General features: G+C 39.0%; 1 protein-coding gene across 1 annotated transcript in view; it reads right to left on the bottom strand.

Annotated features, from left to right (window-relative positions):
- The window catches only part of LOC117592792 (collagen alpha-3(VI) chain-like), a 34519-nt gene extending 23648 nt beyond the window's left edge, over nucleotides 1-10871 (bottom strand). The window contains exon 1 of the mRNA XM_034286773.1: nucleotides 10613-10871. The gene's annotated coding sequence lies outside the window, so the exon portion shown is untranslated. The remainder of the gene's footprint in view (nucleotides 1-10612) is intronic.
- Nucleotides 10872-13275: the final 2404 nt, after the last annotated feature.

A 13275-nucleotide genomic window follows, 5' to 3' on the forward strand; every position in this document is an offset into this window, starting at 1 on the left:
GTAGTACTACTGGAAATGTCAGATTCCCACTACCAACATTGTAAAATGACAATATATTTTAAAGGAAATTATCTTTGTTATTATCATTATGATAAGGACGTTATGAAGATCTTTGAATACCTAATGTCTCCTAAACCCTAACGATGTTGTTCCCTTAGGTCAGGGTACTGTTGTACCCATAACTTTTTGGAAGAATTTAGGCCAACTGATTCAAGGCCAGTGTGCAGTATTTCATAAGTTGTCCATGTTTCTGACATTTCCAAACCTAAAAAAATGTAGTTGCTGCAGTTACATATTTTTGTTTTCTTCCTTGTTTTTAATTCTTCTGTCTTTACTTCTGTCTGTAGTAACATGTTGAAAACACACGCTGAATGTCAACAGCATGTTTACAGTTATTTATACACAACACACCATTGGAGAAAATATACCTCATACTAACCTCACATGGAACTATGTGCAGAACTATGTGATTCAAATGCTACCACAATGTTAGCTAGGGCTAGCCTCCTTAACCACATCAAAAACAGGCTCTTGGCAGCAAATAACTCTAGTTCAGGGTTCAAAACAACAGCCACACTCTGGCTACCTTGTTTTTCTCAGACTGCTGTAATTGGTGGTTCATTTATATCTGTCCCAAAAAGAGCCAACCAGGGCGATCTTGAGCTCAGACTGGAACTAGAACTTGTAGGGCCTAGAATGGTATGATATCAACCACCTGTTTAAACAGCCAGTCCAAATTATGAATAAGGTAGTTGTGAGAAGCATCATTTCTACCTAGTAAACGTTCTTTGGGGGGGTGTTAAAATTGGAAGTAAAATTTTTACATTAGGGTTTGTGTTTTCCATGTATTATATATTACATTTTTCCACTCATATACATTAAAAGGTTTTAAAAAAAACTGAAAACTAAATTGAAAATACAAAGGCTACTGTAAAACTGGACTTTCCAGTCAAACACCCCCTGATGAAAGTGTTCATAGGAAAACAGATTTTAGATTCAATATATTGCACATTTTACAGATCATCAAGAATCAAGACTAAACCTAGGGATAGTTTAAGATGTACACCACTGTAAGACAACTGCACATATCATTGTATGTATGATGATTCTTTGATTATGGCTAAACATGCACAAACATGAGTGTACCTGCTATGATTTGCATCTGATGCATGGCTGTAAGCTAAATCATTTTAGAGAGGGCAAAGAACATTACCTAAGATTCCTTGGTAAGATTTTAATCTAATATTCTAATAATCTAATATTACCATGATAAGATTACATACATTTTGATAATAATGAAACTGCAACATTGTGTGCAACTGCAACAAAATCACAGACCATTCCAAAAGGTCTCATCGACTGGGAACAAAAAAACAACAGTGTTCATGTGACATCAGGCGCCTGTTAATTACAAAAATGATATAAACATCAGCACAACTGAAACGTTTTTGTGTTATGAAAACTCGCTCTAGCCTATCTTGTAAAGACCGATGGGATTGGATTGCAATATTAGGACAATTCTGCTTGTGGTTAATGCTAGGCAAGCTGAAATATTTTTGTTTGAAACCAAGATTGTATTGGATTAGACCTTCATGGAAAGTCATGTGCCATATTGTCTGAATTCTGGAATTTTGTAGATCCCTGAGGAAGTGTTTACAACACAGTAATCAGTTGCCTTGTAAACTACTGCTCTGACTAAGTGGGGTCACAAAAATGTCCCACACATTGGATTCACCCACCCAACAGACAATATATAAGTTCATCTTCTCATGCACAAATCCACATCCACATGTAGTGCTGACCCATTAAAGGGGAATTCATCTTGATATTTGATGGTCACTCTCCTTAAAAATAGATAAAAACTGTAATCAATTATCTGATTTCCTTTAAACAACCATGACAAACCTCAACTTACATTAGCCATTAGCTACACATATTTTGAAGTGGGGTTCTGAATGTTGCAGTACAGCTATTCCATAGAATTCAGGAATTTGAATCCTGGTTTCAGAATATCGTTAATGCCCAATACCCAATGTCCTAGCATGGGACAGTGTAAATTGTCCCAGCAACACACATGCTTTGAGTGTCTGCCTTGCCACAATGCGCTCTAGTGACTAGTTGTGGTAGGTCAGGCCCCCTGTAAGTTGATTGTGTTGCCTGGTGTTGACCAGTGAATGCCTTCCTAGTTAAGCAAGCAGTGTGATTAGCAACAGAATGTCTTGGATTTGAAAGACATGTCTCAAACATTTAATGCACCAAGGCAAGGGCAATAAGCCTGTATTTGAAAAACAGGGTACAAATGAAAATATAATTTATTCAGGGTGTGCGAGTACAAAGAAAAATATAATCTCTGTTACCTGAAGGTGGTTTGAACATTAAAAACACATTTCCACATGCCCTGATGTGATAACATCCAGATTGTATTTTTGCAAGCAGTGGCAAATTTGAGTTGAAGTTTGTAACGGGTGTTTAGATATCAGAAGCATTGATCAATAGTTTCTCTAGTCCAATAGAATACTTGCAGGGTAAGGATCCATCTAAAAGCAAGTGGAAAGAAAGCAAAATTCCTTTAATTCCTTTAAAATCAATCAATCAAATGTATTTATAAAGCCCTTTTTACATCAGCAGTTGTCACTAAGTGTTTTTAAAACCATTCAGTGTCTGCATGGTTACTTTTTTACACTAAGCTTGCATAGATTTTGCATGCTAGAATACATTAGCAAGCCAAGTATTCTAAGTTCTGGCATTTCAATTAATAATCATGCTGTGGACATTTATGTATCAAAAGAACAAAAACAAATTATATGAGTTATATTAGAATTACGCCTTCAACAAGCAATAGGACCCAAAAAATTATTAAGAGTGAATCGCAAGACTCATTAGTGTCCTTCATTAACATAATAATAAAGGTGAATGCAGCTAAATACCCATAGTTCAGCCCAAGGGGAGTTATTTTGGATTGAGTTTGAAATAAGAGGGGGCACATTTTACATTTGTCTCAAGGTGATTTTTCAAGGATATTTTGTTTTGGGATTATTACCTGCTTCAACTCCCTTGACTGTGCCAGTTAAATAAAAATTCCATATTGCTGCTGCCCATGGAGTTACCCATCGTTATGCAGGCAAGTACTTTGCAGGCAAAAATGGTACAGATTACTGGTTTTCCAGAAATCTCAGTGGATGCTGTACATTTTTAAGCAAATCATGGAAGTTGGGGTAAAGACTTTCTGGACACTGTAATATGCAACGCAACACTTCCCATGTCCCAATGGGATAAGCTAGAATATTATTTTTTTAACATATGTCTAAGAACTCAACATAAGGAATAAATTATTTTAAATGAATGAGTTCAATAACCATGTCTCTGTCATTAACAAAAACAGTCACAGGTGGTAGAGATCGCTTGAAAGGGGTATGCATACTGAGAAATGTCATTGCAGTTTTTTTTTTTTTTCACAACTCTGTTCCCCAAAAAGTGAGGACGCTGTGCAAAATGTCAATAAAAACAAAACGCGATGTGCAAATAATTTAAACTGTATATTCAATAAGAAATAGTACAAAGACAATATATCAAATTTTGAAACTGAGACATTTTATTGTTTCTTGAAAAATATATGCCTACTTGGAATTTGATGCCAGCAACAAGTTGGGACAGAGGCAACAAAAGACTGGAAAGGTTTTGTAATGCTAAAAAAATAAACCTTGTGGAATATCACAGAACTCAGTAATATGATTGGGTATTAAAAGATCAATCCAGAGAGGATGGTTCTGTCAGATATGAGGATGGGGAGGGGTTAACCTCTGTGAAAGACTGCGCTGGCAAAACAAGATCCAAAACCACCGCTGCCTTCTCTGGGCCTGAGCTCATTCAGTGGAAAACTGTCCTGTGGTCTGATGTGGTCAAAATGTTTTATTATTTTTGAGAATCATGGACGCCACATTCTCTGTACTAAAGAGAAGAGTGACCATCTGGCTTCTTATCAGCGCACAGTTCAAAAGCCAGCATCTGTGATGGTATGGGGGTGCATTAGTGCACATGGCATGGGTGCACACCTGTGAAGGCACCATCATTGCTGAACAATATATACAGGTTTTGGAGCAACATATGCAGCCATCCAGATAACATATTTTTAGGGCAGGCCTTATTTCTGCAAGACAATGCAAAACCACATTCTGCATGTATTACAACAGCATAGCTCCATAATAAAAGAGTCCGGTTGCTGATCTGGCCTGCCTGCTGTACAGACCTGTCACCCATTGAAAACATGAAATGAAATGTACGAAATGAAAATTATGACCCCGAACTATTGAGCAGCTGAAATCCTATATCAAGCAAGAATGGGAATACATTTCAATTTCAATTCTACAGAAGTTGGTCTCCTCAGTTCCCAAACACTTACAGAGTATTGTAAAAAAAAGGGGTGGTTAACATGCCCCTGTCCCAACTTTTTGGAAATGTGTTGCTGGCATCAAATTCAAAATGACAGCACCTTATAGATAGTCCCCTGACTTTTAAAAGTAATAGGACAAATAACCATAATATCAAACAGGGTTTTCATATTTTGTACCTCATTGCAAATCCTTTGCAGTCAAGGACTGCTTGAAATCTACAGCCTATAGACATTACAAGACCCTGGGTAATTTTCCTGTTAAAGCTCTGCCAGGCCTGCACTGCATACATTTTCTGTTCTTTTTTGTTTCGGGCCATGTTTGCCGTCAATGTTGTGTTCAGCAACTGAAATTCACGCTCATTCGAAGTTGAATTCCACATTTTGGCCCTAAAAAACGACACGTGAGACAGTTCTAGTAGCAGCCACACTTGCCCAAAACATAAAACCCCATCCAGTTTATTTCCCAGATAACTTGGTATGAAAGTTCCTTTTTTCTCCCCACTTTCCTCTTGCCATTACTCTGGAACATGATAACATTAACCTCAACTGTTTTTGTATGTTTTAGACCATACTGTTTTTTAGGCTAATCTCTGTTTTTGTACCAGCAGTGTAGCCTCTTTAGTTTAGCTTTTCTGTGAATGTTAGTGACTGACACATCCACGCTTACCACCTGGAGAGGGTTTCCTGATTTGCCAGACAGTTCTTTGTTATTTTTTTCTTTAATATGGTGAGCATTCTCTGGTCATTCACTCTAGAGGTCTTCCTTGGTAAGCATGATTGGCTCAGCAAAACATTGTCCAAATACATATGTACATGCTCATCAACACATACACACATCCATGCTTAAACCACATGCCCAGAAACCCACTTTTACAAATTTTTTGTATGGACCATAATAAGGTCTAGGTGATTTGTAAACCGACTTGAAACCTTCAGCTGTTCAACTTTAGCCTTGTTGTTGTGAATGATTACCTGGATTCATTTGACGTTGTATCCTGACCATCAGGAGGCGGGTCTTTCAAGACCCAGTTGCAGAGGGAACCATTCCAAGATCCTGAATTTTTGGTTTGAATGGTTCTATGATGTTAAAGGCTGATTAATCTCTTTGATGAACGCAGTGTAGTGTCATAGGCATACTGTAACATATTTTTGGTTCAGGGTCAGAACAATGTCTGATTAGTATTAAATGAACGTTAACTGCAGTGCTATTTTTTGAGAGACAGAACTGCAGCTATTAGATTTAGCTAATTTCTTGAAACACTTTATTCTTTAATCCTCCTGCGGCTGTTTCACATAGGTCATTGAAGTCATATTTTGAATATTACAAAATACACAAGCACGTTAGAAAACTTTTGTTAACAAAATAAAATGAACAGCATTAAGTCTTGGATATTCTTGAGTCAGATTTTGAGCATTATGTAAGCCTGAGTTTGAATGCAGCCTTACACCTGCATCAATGACATCATGACAGTAACACAAATTACATCTATTCTGAGTAATTTACAGTTACTGCAGTTATTGAAATTGGATAAAATACTGTTTTTTAAAAAGCATCTATGTCAACTCTAAGTAAATGTGGCCCAAATACTGAAACACACATGCAGGGCCTAAAAACACAGTTCCCTTTCTGGCATTCACCAGTTTTGAAAAATACTGATGGCTTCTGTACACATTTCCAACAAAATCTGCTCTTGAAGCCAATTGAAATTAATTGAAATTGGCTCCTGGGTAAGAAATAAGCTAAAAGGCTACTTCTCACAAAGATCTAAAGCCATGGTAAGCTGCATCTGAAAAGGAGCCAATCCACAAAACTCTGCAATAACGAAAGTATAAACACTACCCTGTCAGACACTGCAAGTGTTGAGAGCAGAATTTGGACAGCTAGTTTACGTTCAGCTTGGCCTTCTGTTTATCCAGACCCCACTGAACAGCCTATCTGACAGTTGGTATAATGTCAAACTAAAGATTTGGCCGGGTCCTAACAGTTTGGACAACTGTCAGTGTCCCAAAACACAATCTGAACTGGATCTTGGGATGTACTGTACTGAATGTAAATGTTTAACGGAAAAGGAAAGTGATTTACTAGAAGGAATTATGTTTGCTGTACACAGACATTTCATTGTCCCTTCCACTGTCGCCTTCACTGTAACCTTCACTGCCCCGGGGCATTGGCCCTCCAACACTTCTGGTCCCACAACATAACAACCATCATCTGGTCTCCCATCCAGTGGCCGACCAGGTTCTCCCACAGGGACAACCAAATAACCCTTTTGGAACCTGAGAGTACAGGCCTAAATTGACACAATGAAAATCATAGGGACCCTACCACAGTGATTTCTGAGACCTTCGGTTGCTTGTTAAAAAGGACAAAGCTACATTAGCCACATGGTCTGGACCCCATTCTCACTGTCTCATCCATCCTCTTCTAATAAAAGGTGCTATACATTTGCGCTCATCATTAATGTGCTGAAGTCTGTAACAGAGTCACTTGAAAGCAACTTCTGTGCCAAGATGTGTCTTTAGAGAGAGGTTGCTCTTGCCCGGTAGTCAGTGTGACCAACCTGTCATCATGTCATCACTATGGCTTCTCCCAAGCTGCCACAAAAAAACATAATAAAAACACATGGCGCATGCTTATTTCCAGCTCACCATGAGCCAAGGGAATATCAAAACAACAATCTAAATGTATATCAAAAAAAAAAAAACAGTAGATGTTGTAAAATTGAATAAAACCAATTGCTTGTCAAATGTCTGTATTTGGGGGAGCCGTCACTTTTTGCTTATTGATTACTTATTGATTACTACTATTCTTACTACTATTATTAGACTACCCAAATAAGCTTTTATTTTATTTTCTGACATTTTCTGAATGGGGACACATTTTCTTCTGGATTATTTAACCCAAATATAATATACTAACACAGAACTATCAGGCTGACTATGGCTTCTGGTGTTGTAACCTATAATATTGTTACTGGTTTTAGTCTTCATTTTGTCCTTGCTCCCATGCTGCTTGTCTCAGTTTCTGCACAATGGCTACTTTCATCCAATGCTTTATGATCACTGTTTAAAATAGCAAGACACAAACAAACTAATGAAGATCAGCTGTGTCTTACAATCCTTCATGCAGCCCTATAAACATAGCCTCAAAGAAACCTTTACCAGTTCTGTAAAACCTCCATAAGTGTATACAGGTGTCTGTGGGAGAACAGTATTTACAGTGGACAGTTGTCCCTTTTATAGACAGTTAATCTTATATGGACAGTGGCTGAAGTTTCCAAATGGTCCCATATTCACCATTGTGCATTGCATTACATTTTACCACAGCTCCTTAGGAATTTGGTGTCTTTATTTGGTGCCGCAGACCAGGGGATCTGCCTTCTGCAGACAACGCATACTGAAATGATTATGACCACACACACTGACTCATACAGTCAGTCTTGATTCAATCCCAACTCCTCATTGGCCCTATAATGTTTTGATGTTTGAACATTAAAGGCTTAGGAGAGGGGTAAGATGGAAGTCGAGAATGGAACAAAACTAAAATCACACAAAAACTCAAGGATCCCACCATCATTCTGGCATTGAAATTAATGAGCAGCAGACAAAAACGAATGTAATCGACAATTACGCTAACATGAAAACTCTGAATAAACAGTATCTAATTATTGGCTGCATATATTTATCTAAGAGACAACTCTCTTAGTCTGACACTGAAACCACAGACCCCACACTCTTATAAATCAGGTTGTCACTACACAGAAACCTCCTATTTCCAGTGACCAGAACAGATGCCAAACTACTCTCTCATCATTAAAAAAGGCCTATAGGCTCAGCTGACCATAAAAAGATCTACCATGCCTTATGGCAAAGAAACCATCCAAGAGACCAACAAACACATCCCACGTCCTCGATTGGAGCCCTTCAAACCTCTCAGTTTGCATACCCACAAATCATGCCGCAAGGTCAATGTAAAGTGGGATTCACACATTAGCCCCACACCAGCAACTCCCAAAGAAAGCCTACAACTTTAGAAGTGATTCCTGTCTTTTAGCAGGCCTCTTGGTTTCAAAATGTCCAGAGGTGTACTTTGCTAGCACAACCAAAAGCAAAAACATTTTGACTCTGGTAGGACTATTTTCCCCAAAGAACAGTTACATGTTTCTTTGTTTTATTGTATTTCCATTTCTCAGTGTTACTCTCAACTCTTCTAACTGAGAACCCCTAAAGTATGCACTTTCTGAATAAGCCTAGCATAGGGCGATTTTGGAGCCAACTGACCAAAAGGCCCCTTCCACCGTCTGGCAGGATATGACATATGTGCTGCAGATGAGATGATCAATGATACAGTTAAAACAGGACAGGCGGCCAGGGGAGTTTCACACAGCTGGTCCCTGTTAGCTTGTCTGATACCTAGCAGATGTGTATCCTAAAGCAACCAGCTAGTTTTTACCTTTTCCTGTAGCCAGTGCTATATACAAACTTTGCAGATCCATTGTGTTCTTTTCATTGATAATTACAAATAATTGTCAGAACCTCAGCTGTGTAGATCTAAAACCAGTTAACAGCAAATACATGTGCAAATACGGTTAAATGGCTTGATCAAGGACAAAAGGACCTTGTGTTACCTTGCCTGGGGATTCAATCTAGCAACTATTAAGTTGCTGGTCATATGCATTAACCACCAGATTGATTAACACACCAACTCTGAGGCATTGTATTTGTCAAGAATATTCCTTGACAAATGGTTCTGTAAGACTTGGAGAGACTAAAGATCACAGAGGAGTGATAAAGCTTAGCTAGACTGATTTATAGACTTCTTCACAAAGAATTTTCCAACTGCTGCTCTGCCAGTGCCTCATTATAAGAGCTTACCAAAAAGCCTGGCTGTGGGAGTTAAACTCTGTTTTTAGAAGTGGAATATGAAACATTCAGCACTTGCATACACATTACTTACTTTACTGGCTTGTGCTCTGTTGAATTAAAAGTTTTCAAAAATAGCGACATCAAATAGAGAAGTACATTTATGTTTTTTACTCAAATCTGTCATTTTTCCTGATCATTTTCTATTGCAATTATAAAGTTATATTCCATTGTCTCATCAACTTTGGAAGCAAAGGTAAAGATTAATGAAGGACACCTGGTTTTCAAAAAAAAAATCTTACAGAAACAACAAACATCTGGCCAGTAGTGTGGAAAACGCTTGCTCTTCACACTTTCCACTCTCCCATTCACTTGGGTGTGGTTTGGAGCTGTAGTCGAGCAGAAAACATCTCCACACTCAACTGACACCAATCGGTGGAGCTCATCTGCCAATTTTGGTGAACGTTCAGCATGCTGGGTGTTTTATACAATTGTTTCAATAAACTTCTACTGAGATCTAATTATTTATTATACTTATATCAAATTTACATATATATATAAAAAAAAATTATTATAAACAAGGGAGTAAAGGGCACAGAAATGTGCCTCTTGGACAACCTTCAGTGCTTTTGTAGAAAAGCCTTACAATACCTGGAAAACACACAGGAGGCTGGCAGAATCTTAATCGGGGACAGGCAAAAATTATTTTCTGTTGTGGTATTAGTACTACAGTATCAAACAACACACATAAGAGTGGGAGAGCGCAACTGCACCATTTTGTGGAATGCAGCCCCTTATATGTTCACAACTCTGTCACAGCTCAGGTCAGATCATTTATCAGCACTTGGTTCTCACTTTGATGCATTTCCACCTTAAAATAAAAGCTCTTTGAAACAACAGGCTATCAACTAAGTTGCATAGATTATGCATTTTAGATGCAGAAGTGCAGCTTTATCTGATCCAGTAAAGTCAGCAGGCACCCTTTTGTAACATCTCTGTAACATCTCTGTTAACCACATCTTGCAGCATTGCATTACTAAAGTAGTTGTCGGCCTGCGTTCGAACAGCAGTTCTTCAACCCTTTCACCGCTCTTCCTCTAAAGTACAGCTATCACTCAGCTTTCAAACACATGGTTCCTGTGATGTTCTTGAGCGAAAGGTAATCATCAAGGTTTAAAAATCTATGATTAAGGAAGATGTGCTTGCCGGCACAGGTGCTACACTGAAAGTCCCTACCAAGGTCAATTTCAGTCAGACACAAGGTCAAACCAATATCGAAAAAGTTGTAAAAAACAGCACAAACTTTTACCAGTTTAGAAATGTACTCTTTCAAAATTATCCAGAAAGAGTATCACTTACCCTGAGCTGAAATAGCTTTATTCCACAGTCTTCAGTAAAACAAAAATCTGCAAAATGACAATGGTCTTTAGGTCATTATCCTCTTGATATTTCCCCTGTCTTGTCCAGCTCCTCCCGAGGGAAGGCGGATGAGCGAGGTGGAGATGGATCTGATAGAAAGACAGCGGAGGAACCTTGGTTATTGGAAGCAGCACACACTGAATCTCAACAATACAGAGACAGACCGACACCCTCTCGATTGCTCTGCAGAGGAGCTGTGGCCCGGATTCTAAGGCTGAGACAGGACAAACTACGAAATTTCTGGAGAACTGCCATCCTTCTTTTCCTCCTCCTCCCATTTTCTCCAAAGAGGGAAAAAATGAAAACGGGGAGGGGGTGGTGAGAGACAAGGAGCCTTAAATGAGAACCAGACACACATCCCTGTTTGGACTGGATAGGAGCAGGGGGAAGAAAATGTCAAACCTGAAGCAGGATTCTCTCCTCCACTGACTGCTTTAATTACATCCTTAGTCTCTGCATATGGATTTAAAAAAACAAAAAAACAAAATTGCATGACAATCACTCTTTAGGTTTTGTTCACAAGGTTAAAGTTGAATAAAGTTAGCAAATAATGAGCACCGTCCAAGGTTGGTGGAGTGGATATCGTACCGGGTTTTCATCGAGAGACAAATATATACAGTCCCCTTCAAATTGATTGATAAAGATAAGCAAAATAGGCTGCATAAAACAAACAACACCAGTAGAATGCATGAACATTGTATGGTTGTGGATTTTTTGTATCGTGGGGCTATTTGGTTGAACTTGTTCTAGAGCCTGTGATAAGGTAAAAATTACTTTAACCAGTGCAAACATATTTTGAATGCCTTTGCTAGGGAGCTGAAGCTAATCTGCAAGTGAATGTTACTGCAAGTCAGTGACCAAAAACACACATACAAATCCACCAAGAAATGGTTAGTTGACCACAAAATCCACATTGATCAACTGCTATCTCTGTTTCTGGACTTGAATCGCCTTGAATTTAATAAGAGGGCGTCCCAAAGCTAAACACGAAAATCTGGAGCTGGATGATTTATTGAAGAATGGTCTAAGATCCCTTCCAATGCGTTTTCCTGCTTATAAAAAATAAAGGAAAAGGCTCAGTGCTGTTATCCTTGCAAGGAGAGGTTGCACAAAGAATTAAAAACTACAGTGTGAATATCTATATTGTTTTATCATTGGAGAGATATTTCATTCCATATTCTGTGTTTATTATTACACTGGTTTTACTTGTGTTGTTTATTCAAAAAAAAAATTGTCATTTGTATCCAGGTTGTAAATAATTGTGATTCTCTCTAATTCCTGTATATACAGTAATTTCATTCAAAAAGTGAAACATTTATATATTATATTCATTCATTACACACAGACTGATATATTTGTGATGATTATAACTGACAAAAAATGATGAAAATCCCAAATTCAGTATCTCCAAAAATGTGCCTTTTGCCTGAATTACTGCAGCAATGCGGCGTGGCATGGAGTCGATCAGTCTGTGACACTGCTCAGGTGTTATGAGAGCCCTGGTTGCTCTGATAGTGGCCTTCAGCTCTTCTGCATTGTTGGGTCTGGCATATCGCATCTTCCTCTTCACAATACCCCATAGATATTCTATAGGGTTAAGGTCAGGCGAGTTTGCCGGCCAATTAAGAACAGGGATACCATGGTCCTTAAACTAGGTACTGGTAGCTTTGGCACTGTGTGCAGGTGCCAAGTCCTGTTTGAAAATGAAATCTGCATCTCCATAAAGTTGGTCAGCAGCAGGAAGCATGAAGTGCTTTAAAACTTCCTGGTAGACGACTGCGTTGACCTTGGACCTCAGAAACCACAGTGGACCAACACCAGCAGATGACATGGCACCCCAAACCATCACTGACTGTGGACTTCAAGCAACGTGGATTCTGTGCCTTTCCTCTCTTCATCCAGACTCTGGGACCTTGATTTCCAAAGGAAATGCTAAATTTACTTTAATCAGAGAACAACTCAGCAGCAGTCCAGTCCTTTTTGTCTTTAGCCCAGGCGAGACGCTTCTGATGCTGTGTCTTGTTCAAGAGTTGCTTGACACAAGGAATGCAACAGCTGAAACCCATATCTTGCATACGTCTGTGCGTGGTGGTTCCTGAAGCACTGAGTCCAGCTGCGGTCTACTCTTTGTGAATCTCCCCCACATTTTTGAATGGGTTTTGTTCCACAATCCTCTCCAGGGTGCGGTTTTCCCTATTGCTTGTACACTTGTTTCTACCACATCTTTTCCTTCCCTTCGCCTCACTATTAATGTGCTTAGACACGGAGTTCTTGTGTCTTGCCCTCCTTATGCAAGGTGTCAATGGTCGCCTTTTGGACAGCTGTCAAGTCAGCAGTCTTCCCCATGATTGTGTTGCCTACAGAACTAGACTGAGAGACCATGTGTTTTTTTTTTAGGTGTTTTGGGTTAATTAGCTGATTAGAGTGTGGCACCAGGTATCTTCAATATTGAACCTTTTCACAATATTGTAACACCCCTGGCCGGGATGCTAAATCAGGAGCCGGAGTCAGAGGTAAAGAATGCCAGGTAGAATTTATTAACCCTAACAAGACAGCCCCACCTAACTGTCAGGCCCCGCCCCCTAATGAAGCATAACTGACCA

This window comes from Esox lucius, chromosome 16 (assembly GCF_011004845.1).
Source record: "Esox lucius isolate fEsoLuc1 chromosome 16, fEsoLuc1.pri, whole genome shotgun sequence".
Taxonomy (NCBI): domain Eukaryota; kingdom Metazoa; phylum Chordata; class Actinopteri; order Esociformes; family Esocidae; genus Esox; species Esox lucius.